A 23,885-nucleotide genomic window follows, 5' to 3' on the forward strand; every position below is an offset into this window, starting at 1 on the left:
ATGAATTCTGCTACCAAAAAATCCTGAAGGATAATGTCCGGCCTCCTGTTCGTGACCTCAAGCTGAAGCTCACTTGGGTTATGCAGCAGGACAATGATCGAAAACACACCAGCAGGTCCACCTCTGAATAGCTTAAGAAAAAAAAAATTTGGAGTAGCCTTGTGAAAGTCTTGACCTTTATACGATTGAGATGCTGTGGCATGGCCTTAAAAATGCGGTTCAGGCACGGAAACCCTCCAATTTGGCTGAATTACAACAATTCTGCAAGGATGAGTGGGCCAAAATTCATTCAGGTCACTGTAAAAAAAAATCATTGCCAGTTATCGCAAACGCTTGATTGCAGTTGTTGCTCCTAAGGGTGGCCCCAACTGGTTAATTGGTTTAGGGGGCAATCACTTTTTCACACAGGGCCTTGTAGGTTTGGATTTCTCTCTCTCTTAATAATAAAGACCTTCATTTAAAAACTGCATTTTGTGATTACTTGTGTTATCTTTGTCTAATATTTAAATTTGTTTGGTGATCTGAAACATTTAAGTGTGACAAACATGCAAAAGAATAGGATAGCAGGAGGGGGGCAAATACACTTTCACACAACAGTGTATAGATCTTCTATCTATATAATCGTCTAAGGGGTACTTCCGTCTGTTTGTCTGTCTTTCTGTCTGTAATGGAAATCCCGCGTTGCTGATTGGTCGCGGGTGGCCGGCCCCGACCAATCAGCGACAGGCTTAGTCCAGCTGCGAATTGGCCTCTCCCTACTCTCCTCAAGTCAGTGCCCCCTCCCTACTCCCTTCCAGTCAGTGCCAGTGTGTCGCCCCATCCCGGACCAACATTTTACTATTGATGCTGCCTATATGGTGCCCACACTGCTATATACTACATGGGCTGTTATAAAATGCGTGGCCTGTGTTATATACTGCGTGGCCTGTGTTATATACTGCGTGGCCTGTGTTATATACTGCGTGGCCTGTGTTATATACTGCGTGGCCTGTGTTATATACTGCGTGGCCTGTGTTATATACTGCGTGGCCTGTGTTATATACTGCGTGGCCTGTGTTATATACTACGTGGGCTGTGTTATATACTACGTGGGCTGTGTTATATACTACATGGGCTGTGCTATATATTACATGGGCTGTGTTATATACTGCCTGGCTGCTATATACTATGTGGGCAGTGTTATATACTGCGTGGGCTGTTATATACTACGTGGCCTGTGTAATATACTGCATGGGCTGTGCTATATATTACGTGGGCTGTGCCATATACTATGTGGCTGCTATATACTACGTGGCTGTCTGTTACGTGGGCTGGGCAATATATTACGTGGCTGTGTTATATACTATGTGGCTGTGCTATATACTACGTGGCTGTGCTATATACTACTATACATATTCTAGAATACCCGATGCGTTAGAATCGGGCCACCATCATATATATATATATATATATATATATATATATATATATATATATACATATACATACACACTGAAAAAGGATATTACATCCGAAACGTTGCCGTGCCATTCAGGCATTAAAGTCCACTTATTTTTTCAATCTTTTTGTGCTGCTTTCCTCTTTTTGAATCTACCATTGGTGACCATTGTATTGCTGGTTGGGAGAGCTCTGCATCTTTTGTAAGGTAGTGTTGATGCTGTTCCAATTTTTATATATATATATATATATATATATATATATATATATATATATATATATATATATATATATGTGTATATATATATATATATATATATATATATATATATATACAGTGTATATGTATATATATATATATATATATATATATATATATATATATATATATATATATATATATATATATATATTTTATATACATACACACACACACACACACACAGACACACATACATGCATGCACAGGGAGCCTAAACATAAAAGTTTATATATGACTACATATCTACTGCTATCATATATTAAATAGTGAATTAGTAAATATGTTGATTTTTAAGAAATTTGTCATATTTTGGGCTCTTCTGTCAGCCTGCCTCACCATAAAATGCTCCTTTGTATAGTAACTGAGACTCTGCAAGCAGCATAAGCCGATGATTCCCTCTTCCTGTGTTCCCCTTTGACCTTGCACAAGTTGCCTGACCTGTCTGTGCTCCGGTGCGCCCATCTGTTGATAATTTGTAAACATTGGATCCATTGAAAAACAGATGTTGCTTCTAAAATGACACAGCTATAATCATGTGACAATCAGAGCCTAGAAAAACAAGCTGTCAACCCATTCAGGGGAGGAAAGGAAAGGAAATGATCAAGACTTGGTACAGAGCACAGGCAAACAAATACTACTACTCACTTGTCTTCCGGGCTTAGGAACACATTGCCCAGACTGTGTGCATGTGACCTCACCAATTAAACATCTAACCACAGCCTTGTTCAGGTAATATCTGGCCACTGGAAACACTGGGCCCTTTGAAGCCCTAGAGATGACCACTGACTAACCATTTTCTTTGATCACAAGCTTTGTACTTTAGGTTTTGTGGCTCTTTCAAATCTTCCAATGTGCTTTGGAACCAAGCGAAGTCTATATACATTCTACATACAGTTGTGGCCAAAAGTATTGACACCCCTGCAATTCTGTCAGATAATACTCAGTTTCTTCCTGAAAATGATTGCAAACACAAATTCTTTTGGTATTATTATGTTCATTTAATTTGTCTTAAATGAAAAAACACAAACAGAATTGTCCTAAAGCCAAATTGGATATAATTCCACACCAAACATAAAAAAGGGGGTGGACAAAAGTATTGGCACTGTTCGAAAAATCATGTGATGCTTCTCTAATTTGTGTAATTAACAGCACCTGTAACTTACCTGTGGCACCTAACAGGTGTTGGCAATAACTAAATCACACTTGCAGCCAGTTGACATGGATTAAAGTTGACTCAACCTCTGTCCTGTGTCCTTGTGTGTACCACATTGAGCATGGAGAAAAGAAAGAAGACCAAAGAACTGTCTGAGGACGTGAGAAAACAAATTGTGAGGAAGCATGAGCAATCTCAAGGCTACAAGTCCATCTCCAAAGACCTGAATGTTCCTGTGTCTACGCGCAGTGTCATCAAGATGTTTAAAGCCCATGGCACTGTGGCTAACCTCCCCAGATGTGGACGGAAAAGAAAAATTGACAAGAGATTTCAACGCAAGATTGTGTGAATGTTGGATAAAGAACCTCGACTAACATCCAAACAAGTTCAAGCTGCCCTGCAGTCCGAGGGTACAACAGTGTCAACCCGTACTATCCGTCAGCGTCTGAATGAAAAGGGACTGTATGGTAGGAGACCCAGGAAGACCCCACTTCTTACCCCAAGACATAAAAAAGCCAGGCTGGAGTTTGCCAAAACTTACCTGAAAAAGCCTAAAACGTTTTGGAAGAATGTTCTCTGGTCAGATGAGACAAAAGTAGAGCTTTTGGGGCAAAGGCATCAACATAGAGTTTACAGGAGAAAAAAAAGAGGCATTCAAAGAAAAGAACACGGTCCCTTACAGCCAAACATGGCAGAGGTTCCCTGATGTTTTGGGGTTGCTTTGCTGCCTCTGGCACTGGACTGCTTGACCGTGTGCATGGCATTATGAAGTCTGAAGACTACCAACAAATTTTACAGCATAATGTAGGGCCCAGTGTGAGAAAGCTGGGTCTCCCTCAGAGGTCATGGGTCTTCCATCAGGACAATGACCCAAAACACACTTCAAAAAGCACTAGAAAATGGTTTGAGAGAAAGCACTGGAGACTTCTAAGGTGGCCAGCAATGAGTTCAGACCTGAATCCCATAGAACACATGTGGAGAGATCTAAAAATGGCAGTTTGGAGAAGGCACCCTTCAAATATCAGGGACCTGGAGCAGTTTGCCAAAGAAGAATGGTCTAAAATTCCAGCAGAGCATTGTAAGAAACTCATTGATGGTTACCGGAAGCGGTTGGTCGCAGTTATTTTGGCTAAAGGTTGTGCAACCAAGTATTAGGCTGAGGGTGCCAATACTTTTGTCTGGCCCATTTTTGGAGTTTTGTGTGAAATGATCAATGTTTTACTTTTTGCTTCATTCTCTTTTGTGTTTTTTCATTTAAGACAAATTAAATGAAGATAATAATACCAAAGAATTTGTGTTTGCAATCATTTTCAGGAAGAAACTGAGTATTATCTGACAGAACTGCAGGGGTGTCAATACTTTTGGCCACAACTGTAACCATGTGTGCAAACAGCCTCTTCACCGAGGAAGAGAACAGGATCTCTAGTGCCTCCTACTGGATGTGGCAATCATACAAGTCAGTAACAACCCTTCCAAACAGCCTTGCAACAAGACTTAGGAGGCAAAGCCAAACCAGAACTTACATTTGCATACAGATGCTTTGAGGTTCTTTCCCCATATTCTTGTCCAGTAAGAAAATGGTTGACTTTGTTAGGGATATTCAATGGGAGCTTTAAGGGTTAAAATTTCTCCTTGAGGAGACCCACTGGGCTAAGCCATACAGTGCAGCTCAGGTCTCTTTCACACTTCCGTCGTTGGCTGTGCGTCATAGTGCAGTGAAATGACGCGTCGACTGACGTTGTGAAAATAGAGGAAAACATGTGTGACGCACCCAGTATTATGACGGATGCGTCGACAGAGAGAGAGAGAAATAACAAACCTATAAGGTCAGCATTTTGAAAAGTGATATTTGGTTGACATGCTTATTTTGAAAGTCAACAAAGTCTCAGACAGACAAAAACCCAACCTGTCTATTCCCTATTGCCTTAGTATGAAACATCCAAAGACAGGGGCATTATCTTGTTGGTGGAGTCCACTGAAATTTGCCAACAAACATTGCTTTACAATACATACATGCAGGTGGTGTGTTAAATCTCTCTCGAAAACTGACTTTCAGTTTCAGACGTGTCAACGTTTGTTCAAAGCAAGGAAGCATATGTCAAACTTGACATGTCTTAAGACTGCAGTTTGGTCTCTTTTCCCAGACGACAAATCCGATCTACTTGATTACATCAACATGTTCTCCGGGCTTTCCTCTATCGTGTCTTATTAGTGTATAAAAAACTGTCCGATTTTCATCCATAAAAAGTGTAGACTTTTTCAACTGTATTGTCATTTGTATGCTACCCATGTGGCATCTGTTTTTATACATCAGCAGTTGTTAACATTTACAAGACCAAACAGTTTCCTATGTTGATAATGGCAACGAGTCCATAAAAATTGAAGACTAAGTGGTTGATCTTATCAGAAACGCAGGAGACTAATTCATGCAGTATTTGATGATGGTGGGTGTGGATCCAATGCACCACTGGCCGGCTTACCCTGGAGGGGTGTAACTAAGTGACTACCTTGTCTTTACTAGAGCCTCTGATAGTGAGCATCAGCTTGGGCTGTTTGGGTAGTCACCACCAGGCACCACTCCAGGGCTGTATCTGGACCTGCAGCAGCTGACCAAAGGGTCAAGGCGGAAGTAAGAGGCCCAGAGGGTGCAGACAGAGACATGGTCAGACAATCCGAGGTTGAGTGGGCAGCACAGGCTCAAAATACGAAGCCAGGGTCAGATTCAAAACGATCAGACAAAATGAGAAAAAAAAGCCAGGTCGGTAACAGGAGAGACAAAAAAAGTAATGCATCTTAGTAGGAAACTAGAAACACACTGCAACTAGTACCTATGCTCAGGCAAGGTGTGGAGGGAGGATATGCCTAGTATATCCACTGCTGGCAGGGGATAGGCCAGGGAAGCAAAACTCACAGAGGTTTTAAACTCAAGCAACAGGAGAATATAGCAGTGCTGGAAGTGCTTGACAAGGCAGCTCAGAGAGATGGTCTTACACTGGGAGGAGAAGAGCGGAGCATGCAGTGTGTAGGATGGCGCTTACAAGCAGTGTGAGTCACCGGCATGACACAGTGCATTTGTTTTACGCAAATATTTGGTCCGTGTAAAAACAAACGGTATTTGAACAACCCAAATAAATAATATTGGTCCTAGTGCTGTTCACGTAACTTCAGTTTATTCCACAGACAGTACGCGGACTGAAAATACTTTGCTGTAAATGTAGCCTTAATGTCTGAGCCATCCCTCCTGTTTTAAAATAACCTGAAACCTCAAATGACCAAAAGTGGAAGTCTAAGCCATAGAAACCAATTGTAACTTTTCGCTTCCTATCTCAAACGTTTTCGCTCACTGTCCAGAACGCTAGAACATTTGGTAATTCAGTTTCTATTAGTTCCCACAGAGCTGAAACCGTTTAATGTAGCCAATGAGATCAACAAAATTAAATGTAGGCCAGTACTATAGGATAGTTCTAGCTAGTGCTATACTACACTTACTAATGTAGCTCAGTAGTACAACATTCATTGGCACACACAATACAGAATGGAGGAAACAGAGTAAAGACACTTAGGTCTGCAACAGCTAAACCTATTTAAATAACTAAATTAAAAATATATTAATAAATTACACATCACTTAACAAGCTCATAAAATACACACATAAACAAACAGAACGAGGGCAAATCGGCCCTGAAATGTGTATGTTTTAGATTCTTCGCTTGTGAAAACTTAGATATTTCCTGAAAAACACACTTGATCTGCACGAGAGGCTTAAAAACACATTTCTTCCACTGTTCAAGGTTTTGGCAGCTGTAGGTCATTTGCTCAGAAGGTAATGTTTTGTCAGTGCCTTGATGAAAACTATAAAAGTGCACATGGCACATATTTACTACACCAGACGCTATGTGAATGAACAGGAAAATAACTTAATGAAGACACTACTCCCTGTACATTAAAGGCGAGGTATGAATGTGAGGCCTCATCTAGGAGTCTGTGTTCGACCCGTTTTTCCACAGATACAATGCATTCTAATCTGTGCTATGCACGTGTCCATGTTTTTCTGGCAGCACGGATGACAAGGGCCAATACAAATCTATGAGTCTGTGAGAATCACATACAGCACACAGATGGCATCCATGTACAGCCCATGTGCCGTCCGCTGATGACACACTGATCCAAAACACTGATGACACACTGATCCAAAACACTGATGACACACTGATCCAAAACACTGATGACACACTGATCCAAAACACTGATGACACACTGATCCAAAATGACACACTGATCCAAAACACTGATGACACACTGATCCAAAACACTGATGACACACTGATCCAAAACACTGATGACACACCGATCCAATACACTGATGACACACTGATCCAAAACACTGATGACACACCGATCCAAAACACTGATGACACACCGATCCAAAACACTGATGACACACCGATCCAAAACACTGATGACACACCGATCCAAAACACTGATGACACACCGATCCAAAACACTGATGGGACACCGATCCAAAACACTGATGGGACACACCGATCCAAAACACTGATGGGACACACCGATCCAAAACACTGATGGGACACACCGATCCAAAACACTGATGGGACACACCGATCCAAAACACTGATGGGACACACCAATCCAAAACACTGATAACACACCGATCCAAAACACTGATGACACACCGATCCAAAACACTGATGACACACTGATCCAAAAGAGTGATGACACACCGATCCAAAACACTGATGACACACAGATCCTAAACACTGATGAAACACCGATCCAAAACACTGATGACACACCGATCCAAAACACTGATGACACACCGATCCAAAACACTGATGACACACTGATCCAAAAGAGTGATGACACACCGATCCAAAACACTGATGACACACAGATCCTAAACACTGATGAAACACTGATCCAAAACACTGATGACACACCGATCCAAAACACTGATGACACACCGATCCAAAACACTGATGACACACCGATCCTAAACACTGATGACACACAGATCCTAAACACTGATGAAACACTGATCCAAAACACTGATGACACAGAGATCCAAAACACTGATGACACACTGATCCAAAAGAGTGATGACACAGAGATCCAAAACACTGATGACACACTGATCCAAAAGAGTGATGACACACAGATCCTAAACACTGATGACACATTGATCCAAAAGAGTGATGACACACAGATCCTAAACACTGATGACACACTGATCCAAAAGAGTGATGACACACAGATCCTAAACACTGATGACACACTGATCCAAAAGAGTGATGACACACAGATCCTAAACACTGATGACACACTGATCCAAAACACTAATTACACCAATACCATTTCTTCATAGATGTGTGACTGAGGCCTAACGGAGTTAGGTTAAGGGGAAACTAGTTTTTTGGTTTTTTTTTTAAACGTCCTGAAAGTTGTACAAATGATTATCATCGCTTTACAGTTCACGATAAATGCTGTTACTAATATAATTCAGGAATATAACGCAAGAATAAAGTAAAGAAAAGCATAAAAGCACAAAACATTGAGCCCTTATACGCTGTAATATAGGGGGAAATTATGAGTTATTTTCTTATTAAGATTTATAGTAAAGCTTTCAAGAGCGCATATCGTTTAGTAGATGGCCTCTACAGATGATTGTTCTAGGTTTTATTACTGTGACCAGAAACATGGCATGAACTGTATGAGAACCGGTTTCAGTGCTTTCTCCACCTACATAGACTTCCTGTGCGAGCGCCTGCGCTTCCTCCGAGTCCACTTCTTGGCTTCATCCAGTCAAGCTGAGGCACCAGCAGGAGGAAGAAAACGTAGACTCATTCGGCTGCGTTACAAAAGGGCTACAGCCTCTTATGTAGATGCCGTTCACCAGATAAGGCGGATTAAATACAGCAGGGAGTTCTTAAAGCAAGGAAAAGGAGTCTTATACATTATTATGGTATATAATATATATTAATTGCATACAGCACTAATGGCTATACACAGAAACTGGTAATTCAGGGTCTATAAGCTGCAAGCAAAGGAAAAAAAACAACATGAATAGTCAAATCACGTGAACCAGAGAAAAGATCTTTGGGCAATTCTAAGCTGTAACAAGGTTCAAAACTTTTTACTGACCTCAACTGATAAAAAGTAGGGACGTATCCATGGTGCAGGCTGGTGGGGCATGTGAGGAAAGTGGCGTTCTAGGTAGCAGGGAGGAGGGACGCACAATGCATTTACAGGGTACTTCAAGATTAATAGTTGCCCCTTATCTATGGGACAGGAGATTACTTTTGTTGACCCCCAATGATTCCGTGAAGCAGTGCTCTGAAGAGCCTCAGCTGAATGGAGCGGAGGTCATTCATACCACTCCATTCTTTTCTAATGGAAGCGACGAAGATTGCCGAGAGCAACGATTGGCTGATCGTTGGCGCTCCTATTGGAATGCAGGTAGAGGAAGTGCACATGATCAGCTTCCGCTTCAGTTTATTTATTGTACTCCCTTATATAGCGCCATCAAATCCACAACCCTTTACAGACATATTTTACAGCTGTTCAGAGCCCCCATTCTCGGGATCGGTGAGGGCCTCGGAGGTCGCACCCTCAGCTATTGGAACATTATTCCCTACTAGATGGTGGCCCGATTCTAATGCATCGGGTATTCTAGAATATGTATGTATATATGTATAAATGTAGCAGCCACATAGATAGCAGAGGCCACGTAACACAGACAGCCACGTAGTATATAGCACAGCCATGTAGTATATAGGAGCCACGTAGTATATAACACAGCCCACGTAGTATATAACACAGCCCACGCAGTATATAACACTGCGCACATACTATATAACACTGCCCACGTAGTACTGTATATAACACTGCGCACATAGTATATAACACTGCCCGCGTAGTATAGAACACTGCCCACGTAGTATATAATACTGCCCCCGTAGTATATAATACTGCCCCCGTAGTATATAACACTGCCCATGTAGTATATAACACTGCCCATGTAGTATATAACACAGCCCATGTAGTATATAACACAGCCCATGTAGTATATAACACTGCGCACGTAGTATATAACACTGCCCACGTAGTGTATATAACACTGCGCACGTAGTATATAACACTGCGCACGTAGTAACACTGCGCACGTAGTATATAACACTGCCCACGTACTATATAACACTGCCCACGTAGTATATAACACTGCCCACGTAGTATATAACACTGCCCACGTAGTATATAACACTGCCCACGTAGTATTTAACATTGCCCACGTAGTATTTAACATTGCCCACGTAGTATATAAAATTGCCCACGTAGTATATAACACTGCCCACACAGTATATAACACAGGCCACACAGTATATAACACAGGCCACACAGTATATAGCAGCCTTGCAGTATATAACACAGCCCAAGTACTATATAGCACTGTGAGCACCATATCCCTGTTAAAAAAGAATGAAAGTAAAAAATAGTTATATACTCACCCTCCGGCGTCCAGCGAAGCTGTCCCTATGCGCGCGTTGCGGCCGCCAGCTTCCGTTCCCAGTGATGCATTGCGAAATTACCCAGATGACGTTGCGGTCTCGCAAGACCACTACGTCATCATCTCACAAGACTGCAATGCATGGCCCGGAGCGTCGCGATCATTTTTAACATTAGATCTTGTTACTATTGATGCTGCATAGGCAGTATCAATAGTAAAAAGTTGGTCACACAGGGTTAATAGCAGCGTTAACGGACTGCGTTACACCGCGGCATAATGCAGCCATTAATCCTGTGTGAGCGCTGACTGGAGGGGAGTATGGAGGGGGCACTGACAGTAGGAAGGGGCGAATTCGCGGCCGGACTGTGCCCGTCGCTGATCCCATCCCTTACCCTACTCTCCCTCTACCAGGTGGATGATTTGTCTCTTTTCCTCTTTATAACTGGACATATATTCCTCCCTCACTTTCCTGTCTTTCATTTTGACAATGGTTACATGACATAGGCAGCAACTTGGAGATAGTGTTTGAAATGGATGAGAGATGGGGGGGATGTACAGAAGCTGCAGACACTATTCCAAGAGAGCTACCAATGTAGGCCAAGAGAGTCACTGGGCAGGCATTACTGAGAAGCGCGGAAGCACCAATCTGAAAGTCTTGAAAGTTAATTTTCAAAAGTGATCAAAGTTCTTTTTCTCTTCAATGCTAAGGTCTATTTGTTTTCATAAAAGTATGTTTGCATATATGTTAAATCCCCTTCCTGGCACTAGTGTTGCTATAGTAACAATGATATAATTTATTCGCTATTGATAGGTTAAAAAGTATTGATCATTGAGGATCTAAACATTGGACCCCAGCTGATGAATAAATTATGCCCCATCCTTTCGATGAGAGATACCTTTTATATTTGGTAAAACCTTTTTAATGAACAAGTCCAGTGTCATTACTTTAGGAAAAGCAGAGTAAACTTCAAAAATTCAGAATGGCAATGACTTTCAATAGGACTGGAATGTATTTAGGGACTTGGTGGTAGCTCTTTTCTAACTCCTGCAACATACTGAAGCGTGGCTAGTTCAGGCTGGTTGCCGAGTAGAAGCACAAGCCCAGCAGAGAACCTGAGGGCATGTTTGCCAACACAAGCGAGTATGTCAGTATAGGGAAGGCGAGTCAGAAGAGTTAGCCACAAGACAAGCACATACTGTACATTGTGTGTAGGGCCAGCATAAAAGAAAAAAAATATCTTCTGCAAATAAAAATATAAAATACAAGACGACTTTTTTGTAATGGTCTAGCAAAGCCCTGCAAATGTCTGAACATTGCTACACAGGCTGCATAAAATAAGTGTGCCCTATAATTTTCAATAAAACTGAGGGATTCCCAGGTAAAATCAGAATGGATTGGTGATTTTAGAAAATGAAATTTACTCTCTGGTGTGGGCACTCCTTTATTCAAATGGCAAGCCTAAAATTGGACCAGTCACTAAGCCACACTTTAAAGGGGGTATGTTGGCAAAAAATGACTTTTCAACCCAATGAAAATACCTTGATGGGAACACCCTTGGTGCTGTGGAGCAATGCAGTCCATTTTCCCACCTACTTGTTTTCCGTCAACATTATCTCCGCTTTTTATTAATGCCTAATAATTAATTGTAAAACTAGAGCTGTCAATGAAGGAAGAGGAGAGCAGAGGTACAGTTGTGTGAAAAAGTATTTGCCCCTTCCAGATTTCCTATTCTTTTGCATGTTTGTCACACTTAAATATTTCAGATCACCAAACAAATTTTAATATTAGACAAAGATAACACAAGTAATCACAAAATGCAGTTATTAAATCTTAATTCTTAATTAAATCTTTAATCTTAATAATTGAAGTCTTAATTATTACGGGAAAAAGAAAATCTACAGAGCACTGTGTGAAAAAGTGATTGCCCCCTAAACATAATAACTGGTTGAGCCACTCTTAGCAGAAACAATTGTAATCAAGCATTTGCGATAACTGGCAATGAGTCTTTTACAACGCTATGGAGGAATTTTGTCCCATTCATCTTTGCAGAATTGTTGTAATTCAGCCACATTGGAGGGTTTTTGAGCATGAACAGCCTTTTTAATGTAATGTCACAGCATCTTAACTGGATTAACGTCATGAGTTGACTAGGCCACTCCAGAGTCTTAATTTTGTTTTTCTTAAGCCACTCAGAGGTGGACTTGCTGGTGTGTTTTAGATCATTGTCCTGTTACGTAACCCAAGTTCGATTCAGCTTGAGAACATGAACAGATGGCCGGACATTCTCCTTCATGATTTTTTGGTAGACAGTAGAATTCATGGTTCCATTTACCACAGCAAGTCTTCCAGGTCCTGAAGCAGCAAAACAGCCCCAGGCCATCACACTACCACCACTATATTTTACTGTTGGTATGATGTTCCTATGAAATGTTGTGTTGCTTCCATGCCAGGTGTAATGGAACATACACCTTCCAAAAAGTTTATCTTTTGTCTCGTCAGTCCACAGAGTATTCTCCCAAAAGTCTTGGGGATCATTGCGATGTTTTCTGGCAAAACTGAGACAAGCATTTAAGTTCTTATTGCTCAGCAGTCGTTTTCTTCTTGGAACTCTGCCATGCAGACCATTTTTGCCCAGTCTCTTACTTACTGTTGACTCATGAATGCTGACTAACTGAAGCTTGTGAGGCCTGCAGTTCTTTCAATGCTGTTGTGGGGTCTTTTATGTGGGATCTGAAACACGTAAGTCTGACAAACATGAAAAAGAATAGGAAACCAGGAAGGGGGCAAACACTTTCACACAACTGTAGATGGAAAACAAGAAACTAGAAAGGCTCACTGAATTGTTTGGCTACATCAAGGGAGCACTAAAAAGGTAATGAGTATATATGAATAGAGAAGGATTTTTATGACAAACGCAGCAATTGATTTGAACACTTATGGGTATGATTTTTTACTATGTCCCCTACAAGGTGCAGAACATAGCTTGACCAGTCATTTTTGCGGAGAGGCTCTCTTTAAAATATATGAATAAGAGGTTTAATAAAGGTTTATCTGGACATCAAAAAAGGAATAATTAGAAAAATACCACTAAATACATATATCATTTCCACAGACATTCATGTGCAACTAAAGACAACTAAACAGTTAATACAGATATTCCTGCTGTATCATCAAAACCACAAATTAAAAGAACGTTTTAAAAAAAAAAAACATTCCCTCTCTGGAGAGCATGTGGATTTACTGACATCACTTTACATGCCATTAGGGTAGAGTCAAGACCGGAGATGAAAAACCAGAGAAGTGCAGAAATAAGTCGGCTCTTTCCATTCCTTCTCCATAACCCAATGCCCCAACATAAGCTGCATACGCGGATACTACTTTCCTAATTTGTAGTCTACGGTAAAAAGGTAGCATCTGTTCCATGCCAGCTGTCGATTAGAAGTGGTGTTAAAATTAATGAAGCCTTTAGGCATCAGGTTTACATGGTGTTTTCCCCAGTATTGGAAGACATCTTGGCTGGTTTATTTATACAGGGATAAAAGATGTATATTACCAAATAAACTGACCTTAGAAATACAGAACAGCTTTCTTGCATCAATGAAGCCAGAATACTTATTTTTAGAACTGGATATTTGAGCAGAAAATGTGTGGATCAGCATCTTTTCTGGTTCTGCAGAAATCAATCCTATTGACCTCACCTTGGGCTTCAGATCTCTTGGATACTCTCCTTTAGAAAGACGGTCATTAATCCCATCAGAAAGCAAGGAGTGTAATTAGAGCTACATACGGTATATTTTTACCCTTGTCTTCACTATGCAAAGACCTTAATTTAGCAGTAATGATTTGCATTACTTATAGCGCATAGTCTCAAAAAGTAGGCAAGGGTGCAAAAACCTAAAGCCTCTTAGGATGAAAGGGGAATTTAGGTATAAAAAAGCAGTCATTGAAATTACTTTGACAGTCAATCAGATGCTGTTGGTGCAGCAGATAATCAACCATGACATAACTGCGTAAAAACATTAAGGTTGTGTTCACATGCAGCCCCCAAAAAGGGGCCCAAAACTTCTTCAGGCCAAAAGATATGGTGATCTACTAACTCGTTCTTTACATGATCATGTAAGTTTGCAATGTTTTCATTGCAGCCATTTTCAAGTTGCAATGCACATCTAGGTAGATCATTTTTTTTACAGAAGAGGACAGACAAAAACTTATAACAACTTTCCAGCGTAAGTTTACTTGCAGCTAGATTTTCTGCTTTGATTTTGAGCAGATAATCCACAAACACTACACTATCTCACACAAACATACAAATCATATCTACATGTGGTAACTGTCCCGACAGAAGCTGACCTGCGATGTAGACTTTTTAATCAGTTCTTACTGACTTGTTATAGATTTCCCCAAGGTGTATTCAATAGGGAAATCAAGATTCACAAGAAAACCAGATTTCAGATTTTCTTGTATATTATCTGTGGATCAACAGCAAAATCCGCAGGCGTTTACAACCTGTAGACCGGTTTCCAACGTCCAAGAAATACAGACTATCCTCACATTAAACACCCGGCCCCACTGATGGGTCTCCTCACCTGAGCCAAATGCCTCATAGGTAAATATGAAAATATGCCTTAAAGGGAACCTGTCACCTCGTTTTTTCGGTATGAGATAAAAATACTGTTAAATAGGGCCTGAGCTGTGCATTACAATAGTGTAGTTTGTGGACCCCGATTCCCCCCCTATGCTGCCGAAATACGTTACCAAAGTAGTCGTTTTCGCCTGTCAATCAGGCTGGTCAGGTCGCATGGGCGTGGTGTCTTCCCCCAGATCTTGCGTAGTTTTCCGTTGGTGGCGTAGTGGTGTGCGCATGTCCAAGGTCCCGAATCCTGCACAGGGGTGTGAAAATAGCAGCGATGTCCGTTATTCCATTGGTGGTCGGTGGGCGCGGCCATCTTGCTTTGGCCGCGCGTGCGCAGAAGCGGCGCTCTGCTGGCCGCGGCTTCAGGAAAATGGCCGCGGGCATCCGCGCGTGCGCAGATGGCTATCGCGGCGGCCATTTTCGTGAAGCCGAGATGCGAACTCTGCTTCTCGAAAATGGCCGCCGCGATAGCCATCTGCGCACGAGCGGATGCCCGCGGCCATTTTCCTGAAGCCGCGGCCAGCAGAGCGCCGCTTCTGCGCACGCGCGGCCAAAGCAAGATGGCCGCGCCCACCGACCACCAATGGAATAACGGACATCGCTGCTATTTTCACACCCCTGTGCAGGATTCGGGACCTTGGACATGCGCACACCACTACGCCACCAACGGAAAACTACGCAAGATCTGGGGGAAGACACCACGCCCATGCGACCTGACCAGCCTGATTGACAGGCGAAAACGACTACTTTGGTAACGTATTTCGGCAGCATAGGGGGGGAATCGGGGTCCACAAACTACACTATTGTAATGCACAGCTCAGGCCCTATTTAACAGTATTTTTATCTCATACCGAAAAAACGAGGTGACAGGTTCCCTTTAAAATGTCATATCAACTTACTGTGCATATTCAGTCTTTTGATCATTTCATTTTTTTAACCACTTCACCTTTGTAATGAAGTGAAGCAGTTAAAAGAAGTGACCTGACCATTCTTCAGACGGCTTCCACGTGGAAGTCACTCACTAGTGAAGTGCTAAAAATTACCAAAGAGATGTCAAAGAAGATCCTTCGGGAAAAAAAAAAAAGCCGGCATTTCCTGAAGCATCTTTGTTTGTACATCAGCGTCATCCACTACAGAAAATTCATCGCATTTCCGCCATAAGTGTTCATAACCTATAATAAAAAAAAGGCAGTTCAAGTAGAAAACAAAACAGTATCTACAACTGCTCCCAGCCCGCAAGACCCTGTATCTTGGCTTCCATCAATGACCTGCCGTACAGGCGACTGCAGCGTAAAGAGAACGGCCGTGGTCAGGCTAGCACCATTGTGAAAGTGCTGGGAGAGGTCAAACAATGTATTTCTATTGTTTATTTCTGGCAAACCGCAGTGGCAAATCCACAAGAAAATCACCAAAATGAGGGGAGGATTTATTGCTGCGGATTGCTACTTGAGTTTCTGAATTTCTTGTTTCGCGGTCTGTACTCTGACCACGGATCTCCTGAAAGCGGCAGCCATCTGTAACACATGGATGTGTGAAACTGGTGTTACACTGGAAATGTTGCAGACCTTTGGTCCAGCAATTCCAGGTGTGTACCCTTAGAGTACACTCGTCACTATCAGGAAATACCGTCTACTACATGGCTACATGCAATAACACATTCTACAGAACGAAAAAAGAGGATCTGTTTGTCTTCTATGCCTGCCAGGCACCAAGAATTTTGATTTTTTTTTTTCCACAAAGTAAATTGGTCTGGCAGATATTTTTGCTGACTTAACAAAGTGTCTGACAAGTGAGAGATCATGTATCACCCACAAGGAAAGCAACAACTGCGCTGCCCCTTCTTCAAGACAGACGAAAAACACGCAGACAAAAGAAATGAGGAATGTCAGCTGCTTTAGAAACCTGACCGCTGTTTGCTACTTACAGAAACGAGCTTAAAATATTAGCATAAAAGCGCAGCCTGAACGCCTACACGCCAATGCAAGAAGAAAAAAAATGACTCATTCTATATTGGGTTACATTAATGCCTTTATCAGACGTGCTGGAGAGCAGGGCATATAATGTAATAGGGCACGCTTTTCTAATGAAAGGTCATCGAGTCACCTAAGCAATAAAGGAGAAATAGAAAACTCCCAGGAGTCTATTTAATATACTGCGCTTGTGTGCAGCAGGTTTATTCACTCTTATGGAGCCGTGGTAAAGACATGCACAGCTCAGGCCCCAGTACAGATAAGACTAATGTCAGCTGAACCCGCTTATATCAACCGTTTGAGTCTATGGTTAAATGCGCACGGGGGCACCGGCCGACTGGTGGCACAAATGACGGTCGTGCATGTCCGATTTCGGACTGCCAATTGCATTGTTCTCCCGGACATAAACCACAGTGTCCGTCATTGGCTTTCTCATAGAGAACACAGGAACGCTTGGCTTAATGAGTGCTTTTGTGTATAGGAGAGTCGCCTGAGATGGCTTTCAACCTAACAATCGTCCGACAGCCACCTGATGTGTATGGCCAGATCATACCAATTATATACCAATTAGGCAGAAGCAGTGGAAAGTATGGCCAGATCATTCCAATTATATACCAATTATACAGAAGAAGTGGAAAGATAAAATAGGAGGCGCAATGGTGTTTGGTGTAATGTAGTCTTATGAGCATAATAAAAAAACAAACAAAAAAAACCAAATAATATACCTTCATAATTTCTGACAGATGCTTAAAGAAGCACTCCTCCTCCTCCCATCAAAATTTGTATCCTCTTAATATATTGCAGTCATCATATTATATAAATAATTCATAAAGAACCAAAACACAATATGCAGGTGCTAGACACTAAATAACTGGATTACTCAGGGCTAGCTTTATATTATCTTTCCATCATGTTGAGCTTTATACTTTTTATTCTTGGCAAAAAAAAACAAAACTTTTTTATTTGCATTAATATAGGTAATATGACTGTGTCCTGATTTGACTGTGCCTTTTTGGAGGTCTATATCACTGTTTTTTTACCTTTATTGTTGTTTCTATTTATGGTTTTATAACTTATGAATTAATAAAAATTATTTTAATACTTAGCTAGAATTTGTTATTCCTCCAGCAATTATCTCTAATTGTGGGAATTTATGTTATGATATCATATTATATAGCACGGTGTACTTACAATTGCTCATTTTCCCTTTCTACCCATTTAATTCTTCTCTTTTCCATTAGGTCTATGACATCACGTGATTAAAAACTGACTTGCTGAATCCTTCTAAGCTGCATGTAGAAACGGGGTCAATTCTCTGTATGAGTCAAAAGTCACTGCAAAAGTCCCTGGCGGGAGGGGGAAGGGGGGAAGAGGGAGCAGCTGGGTCAAAATTGAAGAGGGGAATGATTTCTGTAGGGACAAGAGACTTCCTGCTTCTACATAGAGCAGAAAAAAGAGAATTACCAGTAGCTGTTTAGACAAAAAAATGAGCAATTGTAAGTACACAGTGATACATACGTTAATATGATTACACTATATTAAGAGGTTATATATTTTGATCGGGGTGCTTCTTTAATTAAATAAACCAATAATCCCTAATAATGGAAACACATACTCTACACGGCTATACTCATCAGATCTCTCTAGCCCAAGATCAGTGTAAGTTACTACCAGACACATATATTGGTGGCTTTTTATTCATCAAGAAGAAAAGAATTGGATGCTTAGACTCAAAATGCCAGGTCCCCATCAGATGATGTCGGGAAGAATTGGGAGATTCAGGAAAACTTGTTGGGTGTGTATGGGGCTTTTACAGCTTGAGTTATCACTTCAGGCTGGTAATGGTTGTGGTGGAGGGGTCTTCAGGATTTTTAATCTTGTAATTGATGATGTATCCTTAGAATATGTACAGGAAAGATTTATATCTTGGTACCGTGTTAGAATATGTACATACAATTTGATTCTGATCATAGCTCGTGTTTAGGAGAACAACCACTGCTGCTGTCTAGCTTGTAAGTACTGTGCTGAAGCCGGACATTTTTCTCTGACACTGCAGCTCGTTGGAACACGTGGCTTGTTGGTATGGCTTGTTGGTACACGTGGCTGTGTCTAGTTCTGCAGCTCAGCAGGCCTTTGATATCAAGGTCCCAGAAAACCTGTTTACCTATTGATGGGAGAGGCTTTGTCAGTGGTTCATGCTCTCATTGCCACTTTAGACCTGCTAATATCTCAGTGTGACGGTGACTTCCCACATGTTCGTCAGAGGAAGCACAACCGAATAAAAACGTCATCTCTGAAAATGAATGAACAGTAATTAAAAAAAAAAGAAAAAAAAAAGACAGACTTATTAAACTAGTGCTGTCATATCTTTTCCGATAATGGTTCCTCCTGAATATCAGTATGCAGGGCCAATGCGAAGAAAGAGTATAATGTTAAAGAAATAGTTCTGACACACCTTTAGCCTTATAAAAGTCACCACACTAACAAATACATATCGGTTACCTTAATAATAATCTTTATTTTTATATAGCGCTAACATATTCCGCAGCGCTTTACAGACATTATCATCGCTGTCCCCAATGGGGCTCCCAATCTAAATACCTTGTTCTAGTGCGGTGTGGAGAGATGGCACTGGATGAGCACACGCCTGACTGTTTTAACACGCTGACCAGAATATTAAGAGAATTCTGCTAATGCGAGCGCTCCAGGAAAAATGTTGGCTGCGTGTGATAACCACGGACAAAGCCTGTCAATCAGTCAACAGATCGCATTATGAGGACAAGCAACGTGTGCGTACAGACCTCATATGACTCAAAGGATGAAATATTCACTCTACTGTCATTTTACAGGAAAACTATCAAAGATCAGCAGGCACTTCTCCATTCGACACACACAAACAACGTCCGAGGAGACGCTTCACTCTAACACTCAAGTACTAATTCCAAGAAGCTAGAAAAAATAACATTAAGGTACAAAAACATATATCCATGAGCAATCACGTAATCTTCCCTCACGTAATCTTCGTTCATCCCAAGACCTCCTACTCTCCTCCACACTTATTCGTTCCTCACACAATCGCTTCCAAGAATATTTCTCCCGAATATCCCCCATCCTCTGGAATTCCATGCCTCAACACGTCCGATTATCCACCACCCTTGGATCCTTCAGACGGAACCTGAAAACCCATCTCTTCAGGAAAGCCTACAGCCTACAATAACCGAGCCGCCGCCTCACCACCGCCAGAGCCGCCGCCGCCTCAACCCTGTCTCTTCCCCACTATCCCATAGAATGTAAGTCCGCAAGGACAGGGTCCTTTCCCCTCTGTACCAGTCTGTCACTGTAAACCTGTTTACTGTAAGTGATATCTATAACCCTGTATGTATCCCCTTTCTCATGTACAGCTCCATGGAATTAATGGTGCTATATAAATAAATAATAATAATAATCAGCATCTTGTGACATATCTGCAGAATTTCTTACCCCTAGGACACAATAATAGTGGCACTTACAGTGCAGATATGTCTTTTGGTGGCTAATGGATGTGTTCTTTAGTAGGTAGCGACAACTGCAGGGATATGCATTCATTTTATTATCAGTGGGGGGGATTACAATGGTGCTACCATGCACCCACTGAGCAAGGAACTTCAACAAAGCCCCATTGACACTAGTACTCTGCTTCCTTCATTGGTACATGTTGGGAAATCCTTAAGATATGGGCTCAAAACAAGATATGAATAGAGACCAAAATAAACAAAAACAAATTTCCATATAATCTACTAAACTCCTTATAGTTTGGGTATAAAGCTCCTTAGAGCACCACTCCAGCGGTTCTTTTTTTTCATTGCTGGAGTGATGCTTTAAACACAAGTCCCCTGGCCCCAGTTATATACTGACCCCTCTGGTGTCTTCCCCGTTTTTCAGCTTGTGAGCACAGCTTCTGGCTAGCTGGAAGTCAGAAGTTACGTCACAAGCTATCAGTGTAAGTCTTTTCATAGATGTGTATTGAAAGTTGCCTCCTGCTCGCTCCATGAAACATCGGAGCAGCCGGCAGGTCACAACCTGCAGAAGATGGATCGGAACGGCAACGAAAGCAGATGAAAACGCCGGAAAGCGAGTATCAGACAGGGGGCAGGGGACTTGGATCTTAAGCACCGCTCTAACAGTGAAATAAAAAAATAAACCCCTGGAGTGGTGCTTTAATAGATTCATGAAACTCCATAGTTGCAGACTACTAACAACCCGGGCATAGTCTGCATTCATGATCTGGAGTATTTGTTGTAGTAGAAGGGGCAGAAAACGTATATTAACCTTTATAGTCAACTAATGTAACTAATCTACTATAAAATTGCCTAAGGGTACTTCCGTCTTTCTGTCCTTCTGTCACGGTTATTCGTTCGCTGATTGGTCTCGGCAGCTGCCGCGACCAATCAGCGACGCGCACACTCCAGAAAAAATGGCCGCTCCTTACTCCCCACACTCACTGCCCGGCGCCCGCAAACACCGCTCACACAGGGTTAATGCCGGCGGTAACGGACCGCGTTATGCCGCGGGTAATGTACTCCGTTACCGCCGCTATTAACCCTGTGTGTCCCCAACTTTGTACTATTGACACTGCCTATGCGGCATCAATAGTAAAAAATGTAATGTTAAAAATAACAAATAAAAAGAAAAAAAACTGCTATACTCACCCTCTGTAGTCCGCTGAGCCGCTCGCGCCGCCCGCCATCTTACGTTGCAGCTTGCGGTGGCAAAGATGGTATGGCAGCAGGACCTGCCATGACGTCACGATCATGTGACCGCGACGTCATCACAAGTCCTGCGTGCCTGCGCGGCAAGGACCTGACGTGACGTCACGGTCATGTGACCTCTACACGGTCATGTGACCGTGACGTCATCACAGGACCTGCGCTCAGACCAACCCTGGGACCGGAAGCTGTCGTGGACTACAAGGGGACCTCGGAAAGATGAGTATATGTTTATTTTTTAACCTGTGACAAATGTGGCAGGGCAATATACTACGTGACTGGCTAATATACTACGTGGCTCTGTGCTGTATACTACTTCGCTGTGCAATATACTACGTGGCTCTGTGCTGTATACTACGTCACTGGGCAATATACTACGTAACTGGGCAATATACTACGTCCCTGGGCAATATACTACGTGGCTCTGTGCTGTATACTACGTCACTGAGCAATATACTACGTAACTGGGCAATATACTATGTAACTGGGCAATATACTACGTGACTGGGCAATATACTACAGCGCTGAGCAATATACTACGTGGCTCGGCAATATACTACGTGACTGGGCAATATACTACGTGACTGGGCAATATACTACGTGGCTGGGCAATATACTACGTAACTGGGCAATATACTACGTAACTGGGCAATATACTACAGCGCTGAGCAATATACTACGTCGCTGGGCAATATACTAAATACTACGTGGCTGGGCAATATACTATGTGGCTGGGCAATATACTACGTGACTGGGCAATATACTACGTAACTGGGCAATATACTACGTAACTGGGCAATATACTACGTAACTGGGCAATATACTACGTAACTGGGCAATATACTACGTAACTGGGCAATATACTACAGCGCTGAGCAATATACTACGTCGCTGGCCAATATACTACGTCGCTGGCCAATATACTAAATACTACGTGGCTGGGCAATATACTACGTGACTGGGCAATATACTACGTGACTGGGCAATATACTATGTGGACATGCATATTCTAGAATACCCGATGCGTTAGAATCGGGCCACCATCTAGTATCTCGGTATAAATGTAATAAATGAGACATTACATTGACAAGAGATTGAGCTTTTTAGACAAGGTCCATTTAGATTTATCATTGTTACCACGACATTTACACATACGGCCTATTAGCTAAAGGAAATAAACCAGTGCCACAACCTGAAAGTATAGACTTAATGGCCTAAATCAATGTGGAGGCCATTGGAATAATTGTGTCATTGGCTGGCTCCGAGATAGAAAAATGTCAGAATTTTACATTCCGAGAGGGTGGCACTGCCAGAGGAAATCACAGCCACCAAGAATATAAAATTTAGATTAAAAGAATGACTAATTGCAAAATCTATCTGATTAAAGGCGAGACTTGTAATACAGTAACTAATTATGTTTTCTTTCCATCAAATCTAAGCTATTCTGTGAATTTACATTCCTCTGTAGAGAGAAACATCTGCTTGCCACTTTGTAAGTCATTAGCAGGTCTTCAGTCTACAGATCCATCCACTGGCTGTACATTACCAGGAATGAGTGCATACCATAGCGAGGAAGTCATAATGCTCTATAAGCACAGTAATGTATGCCCTATTAGCCATACAAGTGTCTACACAATTGAAGGTGATGTGGAAGCCTGGAATACTACTACATAGGTAAAAAAAGAAGTGTTACTAATGTAACAGAAAGCCAACACTGAGGAGGATGTTAGGTCAAGTCATTATAGTTGGCATAAATAATTACCCAGCTAAATACTTTTCCAGCTTGGGTAATCATTAAAATAATAAATAAATAAAAAATACAGTTTATAAAGGTCTTCATGTTCAATTCGTATGAAGGTGAGGACAGTGAAGCCGATGCGGATTGGGTGCTGAACACCATGTGTCATACAACCGCACAAGAGAACAGGGACCGTGAGTGCCGTCACCGCTGGAGTGGCGCCGGTACGGGAGGTAAGTATACATTTTTTTATTTTATCGGGGCCAAGCATTTAGATCAAGAAGGGGTTGTCCTAATATTGGACAACCCTTTTAAGGCTATGCTTTTATAAAAAAAATTTAAACAAACAAGACATTATATTAACACACATTTTCCGAAACAAAACAGCTTAGGCACTATCACATCCATAAATACAGAAGCGTAA

General features: G+C 41.7%; 1 protein-coding gene and 1 long non-coding RNA gene across 4 annotated transcripts in view; one reads left to right on the top strand and one right to left on the bottom strand.

Moving 5' to 3' along the window:
• EFL1 (elongation factor like GTPase 1) overlaps positions 1-23,885 on the bottom strand; it is a 381,827-nt gene that overhangs the window by 147,716 nt on the left and 210,226 nt on the right. The window lies entirely within an intron of this gene.
• LOC143775466 (uncharacterized) overlaps positions 1-23,885 on the top strand; it is a 54,813-nt gene that overhangs the window by 29,883 nt on the left and 1,045 nt on the right. The gene's annotated exons all lie outside the window — the stretch shown is intronic.

The sequence above is a fragment of the Ranitomeya variabilis genome, chromosome 5 (assembly GCF_051348905.1).
Source record: "Ranitomeya variabilis isolate aRanVar5 chromosome 5, aRanVar5.hap1, whole genome shotgun sequence".
NCBI lineage: Eukaryota > Metazoa > Chordata > Amphibia > Anura > Dendrobatidae > Ranitomeya > Ranitomeya variabilis.